The 9,366-nt window shown below is 48.0% G+C and overlaps 1 non-coding gene across 1 annotated transcript; it reads left to right on the forward strand.

The window, feature by feature from the left end:
* The first annotated feature begins 1,049 nt into the window (after window positions 1–1,049).
* TRNAV-AAC (transfer RNA valine (anticodon AAC)) lies at window positions 1,050–1,122 on the forward strand. The gene has a single exon. It is a non-coding gene; the product is annotated as a tRNA-Val (tRNA).
* The last annotated feature ends 8,244 nt before the right edge of the window (window positions 1,123–9,366 follow it).

Below are 9,366 nucleotides of genomic sequence, written 5' to 3' on the forward strand. Positions count from 1 at the left end.
ATGCATGAATGGTAAACATCTATGGGTAGAGAAATGACTTTCAGCAGATCATATCCTTTCCCCTGATACCTTGCAAGGCATGCTCTGTATATAAGATCACGATTATATGAAAATGAGGAATATGGGGGTTACAGCACACTCCCCCAAAGGTACAGAATGTCACACTGAGATTCTATTTTCATTTGTTATGTAACAGCATTAAAGAGATCCAGTGACTGACCAATGGCATTTTCAAGTGCTAAAATGGCAAGCGCTGTTGGTCTCTCATTGGCCATCAGCGACTGAAGATACGGTTTAATGAGCCAGAGCTTCAAGGCGAGGGTGGCTCTGTCCACTGCCTTCCGTTGCGCTGCTGGGCACCAAGTCCCTGGCGGTCAATATGTGAAGCTGGGAGAAGAGAGTGGGGTGGCAAGCGGTGGTAGAACTTTTGCCACCAGGGTCTAGCTGTCTAACTTCCTCTTCGTACTGCTGGGCCCCCGTTGCCTTCAGGTAACACAGGAACTAAGGCAGGAATAGGGTGAGGAAGCAAGTAAAGCCGAGCAAGGAAGGCAAAAGTTAATCTTATCTTCATGGGCAGCTCGCAATGACGTCCTTTTTCTGTGCCACAGCTGACAACAACATCCCAGACAGAAAAGTAACAGGCCAAAAAGAAACCTAGCAGCTGCTGAAACAGTTCAGCTGGGAGCGTGCTAGACTAACAGGCTCTTCTATCCTCCTTTATGCACGGGCGGGATGTTTTCTGAGAGTGCAGCAGTTCCTTTAACTGCCACGAGTCCCTCATTTCAGGCTATGCAGCAGGAAAAGACAGCATGGGCTTCTGCACCGAGTTGGCCCACCTGACCTTTCATTCTTCTCTTTCTCTTTGTCAGCAAGGAGAAGAAAAAGAAGCTCTCCCTCAAGCTGGAGTCACATGGGCGAGGTAAGGACGACTTCCTGAGTGCTGGCTCCAGTCCTCTGCCCTGCCAGCTGACCTATCGAGGGGCTACCACCACATTCTCTAGATTTGTCCATCAGTCTGTGCCAGAGTGAGCAACAACCCAGTAGGTGGAGTTTCTATAGTGTAGTGGTTATCACATTTGCCTAACACGCAAAAGGTCCCTGGTTCAAAACCAGGCAGAAACAGGCTGGCTTCCTTTTCCCAGATCCCCTTGTTATTCAGAAAGGGCACTCCTCCTATAGGCCTGTCCCTGGGATAACTCCAACCCCTGCATGACAGAGGATGCTGACAGCAGTGGAGAAAGCACCTTGGTGTCAGGCTGGAGAACCTAGAGTAGTTAGGCCAGTCACCATTTGGAGGCTTGTGGCTTGGCCACCTCTGCTGTTGGAGGTTGGCCTATAGAGGCTCTCACTTCCTGCTGGGCTCCTTTACGTGACTGGCCAAAGGAGGAAGTGAGGCAGGAATGGGGCAATAGAGGAAAGTTGAGCTGAGGAAGGCAGGGAAGAAGCTGTGCGGCTAAGTGGGGTTAGTAGAGCACCACCCTTCATTCTGCAAAGCCTGGGGAGGTGTGGTTGGCTGCTGGGAGGTAGAATCCTGTGCCTGCCTCTTGGCTTCCCAGGAGTGGCTACTTGCAGCCCAGGAGAAGAAGGGAGGTTCTGGGTGAAAGGAAAACAAGCAAAGCTGAGTCCAAGTGGAGAATGGCGGCTCCTTTATGGCCAACCTGGGGGCATGACTGATGGTTTTAGAGGTGGAGGCTGGGCTGGCTGTGAGCAACTGGGATCCAGGAAACCCCCACCTGCCCTTCTGAGGGCTGAACCCATGGAGGTGCGGTTGGCTGCTGAGAGACAGACCCCTGTGGCTGCCTGTTGGCATCCCAGGGATGGCTACTTGCAGCCCAGGAGAAGCGGGGTTCTGGGGGGAAGGAAAAGCAGCAATGGTGAGGCTGAGTGGGCTCCTTTCTGGCCGAGATGGTGGACTGTGGTGAGTCTGGGAGTTGCCTGTAAGCCATAAGTGGACGTAGTGCAGTGAAAACTGCTGCTCCATTCTGGCCGACCTGGGGGCGCCACGCATGACTTGGGAGTGGGGGCAGGGTGCTGGCTGTGAGCAAATGGGATCCAGGAAGCCCCAGCCTGCCCCTCCAGGGGCCGAGTCTTCTTCTCTCCTGCCATGGGGAGCCCGACCTTAAGCCTGCCCAGCATGTGCAGCAGCTCGAGCATTAAGCCTTCCTGTGTGCATAACTGAACTATGCCCTAGTGTAATAAGGTGTAAAGTTTAGATTGTGAATTTATCTTTAATTTCCATGGTAATTTACCTTGATCTTTTATTCCTACCACTTATAATCCTTAAAACTCCATCTTTCTGTAGTTAATAAATCTGTTTTATGCTCTACTTAAACTGGTGTATTTTGCTTGAAGTTCTTGGGAAATCTCAGCTCCATTACAAGGCTGGTTCATGTACTATTCACAGTGAGGGAGGGGTGGACCCTGTGTAATACTCACACTGATCAGGCTTCTGATTAAGGCAAGATGGTATGATCCAGGGGTGCTAGGCTGCAGAGCTGTAGGGGGGGCGACTTTCTATCATTAGTGTTATGAGTGGCTGCAGAAGCATTCATGTAATTCAGTTGGCTGTGTCCCTAACTACGGATGTCTGTGTAAGTGCAATATCTGCCAGAGATTCACAGCTTGTCTCAGCATCACATGTGTGAGAGGGAGCCCAGGTGGTGGGACAAAGGGCTCAGGGGTCCCACTGTTCAGTTGCATCCCAAAGATCCCATCACAGACTTTCAACAACCACAGCGGGTGCTCACTGAGACAGAGAGAGAGATGCCACAATAGTGATATCCAGTGCCAGCAGACATCAAACTATCAGAAATTCTGTGAACAGAGAAGACCCTGCTAGTGGAAAATGGCTTGTGAGGTATCATTAGAAAACGCATAACCTACTGAATATTATCCTCCTGTTAAAATGTGTAGTAACACTGTATGTAAAATTGTGAGATTTTACAGTATGATATTACTGAAAAAGTTACAGTTCTGGGGAACACCCACAGACCAGTTCCTCAGAGACAGCAAGGCAAACAGCTGGTCAAACAGCCATTCTCCTGCAGGGGGAAGGTGTGAAGACATTAAGGGCTGGTCTACACTACGGGGGGAAATCGATCTTAGATACGCAAATTCAGCTACGTGAATAACGTAACTGAAGTCAAATATCTAAGATCGGATTACTCACCCATCCTCACCGCGCGGGATCGATGTCCGTGGCTCCCCCTGTCAAATCAGCAACTCCGTTGGGGTTGGTGTTGTTCCGGAATCGATATAAGCGCGCTCGGGGATCGATATATGGTGTCTAGATGAGACGCCATATATCGATCCCCGAGCAATCGATTTTAACCCGCCGATACAGTGGGTAGTCTAGATGTAGCCTTACATTCCATCACAGGGACCTATTGAGGCTGTTGTGGAAAACGACCACAGGATTAATATTTGAATCAGCTCAGCCTGAGGCTCTTTTCTTGGTTACAAGCACGCAGGGGGCGACAGCTATTGGAATACTGTTCCTGAGCTAAAAATCACACAAGCCTTTTACAGCTTAAAACCACAAACAATGACACATACGTTGCACGTTAATTTCCTTATTTGGAATATACTGCAAAATATGATGCAGGTCAAAAGCAAGCTGAACAATCAGTTTTCCGTATTTGGCCTTTCCTGTTATTTTTATTACACCTGGTGATATGGGAGCAAGACTCTCCATGTCTCAAGAAATGTCACTACCAACCTAGGCCATTTTCACATGCTGGGGTGCAATCCAGATCGGCGAGGAGTTGTGTCATCTGTAATCCTGGGTGAGATTCAGTGTTCTGCTGCTGGAGCTCCCCTGTCTGGATACTCCCAGCCAGCGTTCAAGGACGCACTGAGTGTCTGTATGATAAGTAATCCTGGACTGGCAGCTCTGACTCCAGCCGCCTGCTTGTTACACCCCAAGCACATTCTGGTTTGGGTAGAGAAGGCTCAGGGTTTGAGAGAAGGCTGGGGGTAGGAAGCTTCTGTTCATTATGCTGGACCTAACCCCAGTTTTACTTGAGTAAAGAGATATTTGACATTGTGTGATGCTGCTCCTGTGCTCTGTTCCCAAAGTGTTCTGCAGCAGAGGAGGGTCTCTAGTAGTATGTATGTTACTGGCCTATTGGGGTGAAGCTGAAACAGGACAGGGTACAGATGGCATTGTGCGGGTGGCATGAACCTTCACTCTTCATTTCCCCTTCCAAGAACAGAAGGGACAGGAATCCTTACCCAGCAAGACCATCGTCTCATAGTTCCCCTGCATGACATCTCTGTAGAGGGCTCTCTGAGTGGGGTCCAGCAGAGTCCCCTCTTCCCTGGAGAAATACACAGCCACCTCCTCGAAGGTCACCGGCCCCTGAAAGAGCAGGAGTCCAATACTCAGTACCTGCTGACCCACTCACAACCCCACTATTCACGGAACAGCAGCACCAGGGAAATGGAAGCTCCGGGAGGCACATGTTAACAGAGTCCCACCCCACCTTGCTTACAGCAGCCAGGAGGCATCAGAGGGTAGAAAGAGAGAACCTTTGTGTCTCCCATCTGACAGACAGAAGCAGGGTCTTCACATTTATCACATAGCTACTAGCCAGAGCTTAATATAGGAGATGGGGCTGTCTCTGGACCCTGATAGTGGCTCCCTGGTAGGAATCCAAGCACTCTCCAAATAAAATATATGGAAGAAAGGGGAAGTCAATCATAAAGAATAGAAGTTAGAAGGTCAGAATTGTAGTGCCCATTAACAAAGGTTTAGAGAAAATAGAGCCTATCAAACTAACGGGATATCCTTATTGGATGAGATCAAAAGTTTGGTTGCAGCTAATAGTATTGATGTAATATACCTAAACTTCCGTAAGGGACATGACTTGATTAGCACAATATTTTTACTAAAAAAAAACTAGAATGATACAAAATAAACACGGCATACATTAAATAGATTAAAAACTCTGATAGTAAATGGGGAACCATGATCGAGTGGATTTCTTTCTAGCAGGTTCCTGCAGGGATTGGTTCTTGGCCCTGTGCTATTTAACATTCTTATCCATGACTTAGAAGAGAGTACAAAATCATCACTGATAAAGTTTACAGTTGCCACAAAGATTGAGGTTGGTGGTAATTAATGAAATGTCAGTAGATTCAGGCTCCATCGCTGAGAGTCTGGGAAGTTGTCCCAGCCCTGGCTGGAGGGTTATTTCCTGTTCCACAAAGAGGGGAAGTTCCATTCCCAACTCCTGTGCCTTGAAATTAGGACCTATCTGACACTACACCCCCATATTCACCATAGTGGTATGATTATAATATGATTAGGACATAATTATGATCTATTTTGTAGAAGATGCATCATGTGTGGTGTCACTGGAAAAGTTCTGATTTGCTGAATATGATTATCCTATTTGTGTGCACATATCATGTTCGTATCTGAAGTTATGGATATTGACTCTGTATCTGTATTTCAAATGTGCTTACTCTGGGTAACACCCACAATGAGCCTTTCAGGTACAACAATGAAGAAGCCAGACAGTGCTGATGGCTCAACAAAGACAATGGACTGTGGAAGAGCTTAGCCTTCCTGTGAATGTTTCAGCCAGCCTATGAGTCATGGCTACTATGACTCAGCAGGGCCTGTGACCAGACCACATGACACTAAACTCCATTTTAGTACCTGTATTTTTCCACAAACTGGACTAGGAACTGAGTTTGGAACAAAAGGTTCCCACCATATGGAAAAGCTACATAAGGTGGGGTGTGACATCATCTCTTGGCCTCATTCTCCACACAAGAGAACTTCTGGAAACACCTGAGAAACAAAAACGGATGTGGGGGAAGTGCTGCTCCCAGGATCAAGAGAGATTTCTAGCTTGTGTATGGAAACTTGGGGGACTGCTTGTACCATCAGTCAGGGTGAGAAATTGCTAATTCAAATTCTATCCATCTAGTATGTTAGGCTTAGTCTGAGTTTTGGTTATTTGCTAAATAATCTGCTTTGATCTGTTTGTTATCACTTATAATCACTTAATCTATCTTTCTGCAGTTAATAAACTTGTTTGATGCTTTATCTTAACCAGCGTATTTTGAGTGAAGTGTCTGGGGAAAATCTCAGCTTGTTGTGCACATCTGTCCCATATCGAGGGGAAGGGGAACTACATTAATGAGCTTGTATTATAGAGATCTCTGTGCACTATAAGATGGTATCATTCTGGATTTATACTACAGCAAGTGTGCAAGGTTGGGGAGTGGGAAATTGGCTCTTGTCTTCTATCTGTCCTTGAGTGGCTTAGGTAACGCACTCAGGTAGCTTAGTTGGCTGCATGGCGCCACCTGCTGTTGTGTTGGGTGATAAGAGGCCCTGGAGAGGCTGGCGAAATCTCCAGCAAAGCAGTGTGAGAAGGGCCAGCCCAGCGTGAGGGTTAGAGGACACAGCAGTTCCCAGAAGCTCCACAAACTGCCTCCTGGCGGTGACAACCCATCACGCCCTACACTACACAAGTCTCAGCAGGTTTGTCACATGCTGTCCCCTCCCTTTCTCCACCCGAGATATTTCCTGCTTCCCACCACCTCTAGCAATTCCCACCCTCTTATGCATTTACTGCTCCTCAACCTCCAAGCAGAGCCCGCCACCCTGATAATCTCTTACCTGAGCCAGCTCCATTGCAGCCATTTCCTTGCCCCTGGGAGGACGAGACGATCTGCAGCGAAACATGGATGTTATTCTCTGGCCTGCCGGGGTGAAAAGGGCAAGGTGTGAGAATTCAGACTAGGCTTTTGTCCATTCCACAAGCCGATTCCCCCCAGCTTTTCCCCTGCTAATGCACATTCTAGGTTCTAGCACACTGTGAAGCACAGAGTGACCTTATTCCAGTACAGGCCTAGCCCCCTCCCACCAGGGTGTAACCCTCTGACACATGGGGAAACCCTCCCAGTAACAGTCTCTCTCTTACACGTATCAAGTTTGCGGACAACACCAAGCTGGGTGGGGTTGTAAGTGCTTTGGAGGATTGGATTAAAATTCAAAATGATCTGGACAAACGGGAGAAATGATCTGAAGTAAATAGGATCAAATTCAGTAGAGACAAGTGCAAAGTACTCCACGTTGGAAGGAACAATCGGAGGCCAGAGAAGAGCAGAAACAAAGGAGTCACTTTGGGGGATTCTCCCTGTCATTGTCCCCAAGGCAGCTGTCTCAGGTTTACAAAGGTGTTTCATGTTCCAGCCTTTGTACAGTCTCTCCTGGGAGTGCCCCTTTCATGGACTGGGCCTAGTTTTAGTTTTTGGTAGTTAACAAGCTTGGTTTATTGTTCATCTAACCAGTATGTGTGGATTGAAGTGTGTTGGAAACTCTGTTTGGGATAACAAGCTGGTGCATGTCATTTTCCGCTGATGAAATGACAGACTTCATATGAGCTTGGGTCGTTCAGTAGCGTGCTGGACAGTGCAAGATGCACATTTCTGGGGGAAAGTTGGGCACTTGAGAATTTGCTGGTTTTCTCCTGAGGTGTAATTCATGAGTGGCTGTCTAGCAGCACTCAATACTGTGTAGCTGGGAGTGAGTTACATGCTGGAGACTGTGTGTTAATTGGCCAAGAGGGCCTGTTCACGCGGGAAAACAGTGGAAAATGCACCCCATGCTGGAGGACTGAGGTACAGCTATTTAACAGTCCAGATTGTACTCTGGGTAACATCACAGACACTCATTATGACAGAGCCTCTTACAACACAGAGAAAGTAAATCCATGTCCCAGAAATCGAAGACTCCAGACAGAGGGCAAGTGTCCCTGGCACTGCTTCTTGCTGACAGAGAGGTTCAGAGACAGTGCGAGAATCCTGGGGAAGCTGGGAACAGGAAGCATGGGCTGGCGGGGTTCGGTGGAGAAAGGGAACAGGAAGGGCAGGGATATTACTGAATCCAGGATCTCAGCAGTACTAGATGACAGGATAGCACAAAGTGCAGCCCATTGGAAAACACAATCCCAACTATACATACAAAATGATGGGGTCTAAATAAGTTGTTTCCACTCAAGAGAGTGATCTTGGAGTCACTGTGGATAGTTCTCTGAAAACATCCACTCAATGTGCAGCAGCAGTGAAAAAAAGTGAACAATGTAGGAAATAATTAAGAAAGTGATAGATATGACAGAATATCTCATAGATCATATTTGTAAAAACAGCAAATAAATCCATGATACACCCACATCTTGAATACTGCATGCACATGTCACCCCGTCTCAAAAATAGATATATTGGAATTGGAAAAGGTTCAGAAAAGGGCAAGAAAAATGATTAGGGGTATGGGACAGTTATGCCAGACCTAACCCCCAGTTTCACTTGAGCAAACAGGAGATATTTGACACTGTGCAATACGGCTCCTGTGCTCTGTTCCCAAAGTGTTCTGCAGCAGAGGAGGGTCTCTGGTATTATGTGTGTCACTGGCCTATTGGGGTGATGCTGAAACAGGACAGGGTACAGATGGCATTGTGGGGGTGGCGTGAACCTTCACTCTTCATTTCCCCTTCCAAGAACAGAAGGGACAGGAACCCTTACCCAGCGAGGTCACAGTCTCATAGTTCTCCTGCATGACATCCCAGTAGAGGGCTCTCTGAGTGGGGTCCAGCAGAGCCCACTCTTCCCTGGTGAAATACATAGCCATCTCCTTGAAGGTCACCAGCCCCTGAAAGAGTAAGAGTCCAACACTAAGGACTTGCTGCCCCACTCACAGCCCCACTATTTGTGGCAGAGAAGAGTGAATCAAATGGAAGCTCTGGGTGGATCATAGTCAGGAGAGTCCCACCTCGACCTGGCTCAGAGTATCCAGCAATTGCCAGGGTGAGGGGATGAAGAGAGAGCCCCTTATCTCTCCCAGCATATCCATCACCCCCCTACTAGCCACTGACTGATACAGGAGATGGAGCCCCTAGCAGGGTCCAGGGAGAGCTCGCTGGTAGGATGCCCAACACCCTCCTCATTGTGAGGAGTGGGATATGAAGGGAGAGGCAGCTCCAATAAGCCTGACTCATGGGTGTCCCCGTTATATCTCACAGCAGCTGATGGTTAGTGAGGTCAGGCTCCAGCACTAGGAGTCTGGTCAGTTTGACTAGCTCCATGTAGGTGGGTTATTTTCTCTCTTCACAAATTAGGGCATTTCCACCTCCAAACCTCCTGGGTCTGTTCCTAGAATCTAGGCCACTTAGTAAATAACTCCCAGCAGGTCTGCCACACCCTGGCCTCCTCCTTTCCCCACACTGTGAATTTCCTGCCCCGCTCCAACCTCCAAACCAGACTCTGCAAACCTTCCCACCTCTGGTGTATTTGCTCTCCCTTTCCTCCAGCAGGAACCCACCAGCAACCCCCCGATAATCTCTACCTGGA

Source organism: Gopherus flavomarginatus, unplaced genomic scaffold (assembly GCF_025201925.1).
Source record: "Gopherus flavomarginatus isolate rGopFla2 unplaced genomic scaffold, rGopFla2.mat.asm mat_scaffold_89_arrow_ctg1, whole genome shotgun sequence".
Classification (NCBI taxonomy): domain Eukaryota; kingdom Metazoa; phylum Chordata; order Testudines; family Testudinidae; genus Gopherus; species Gopherus flavomarginatus.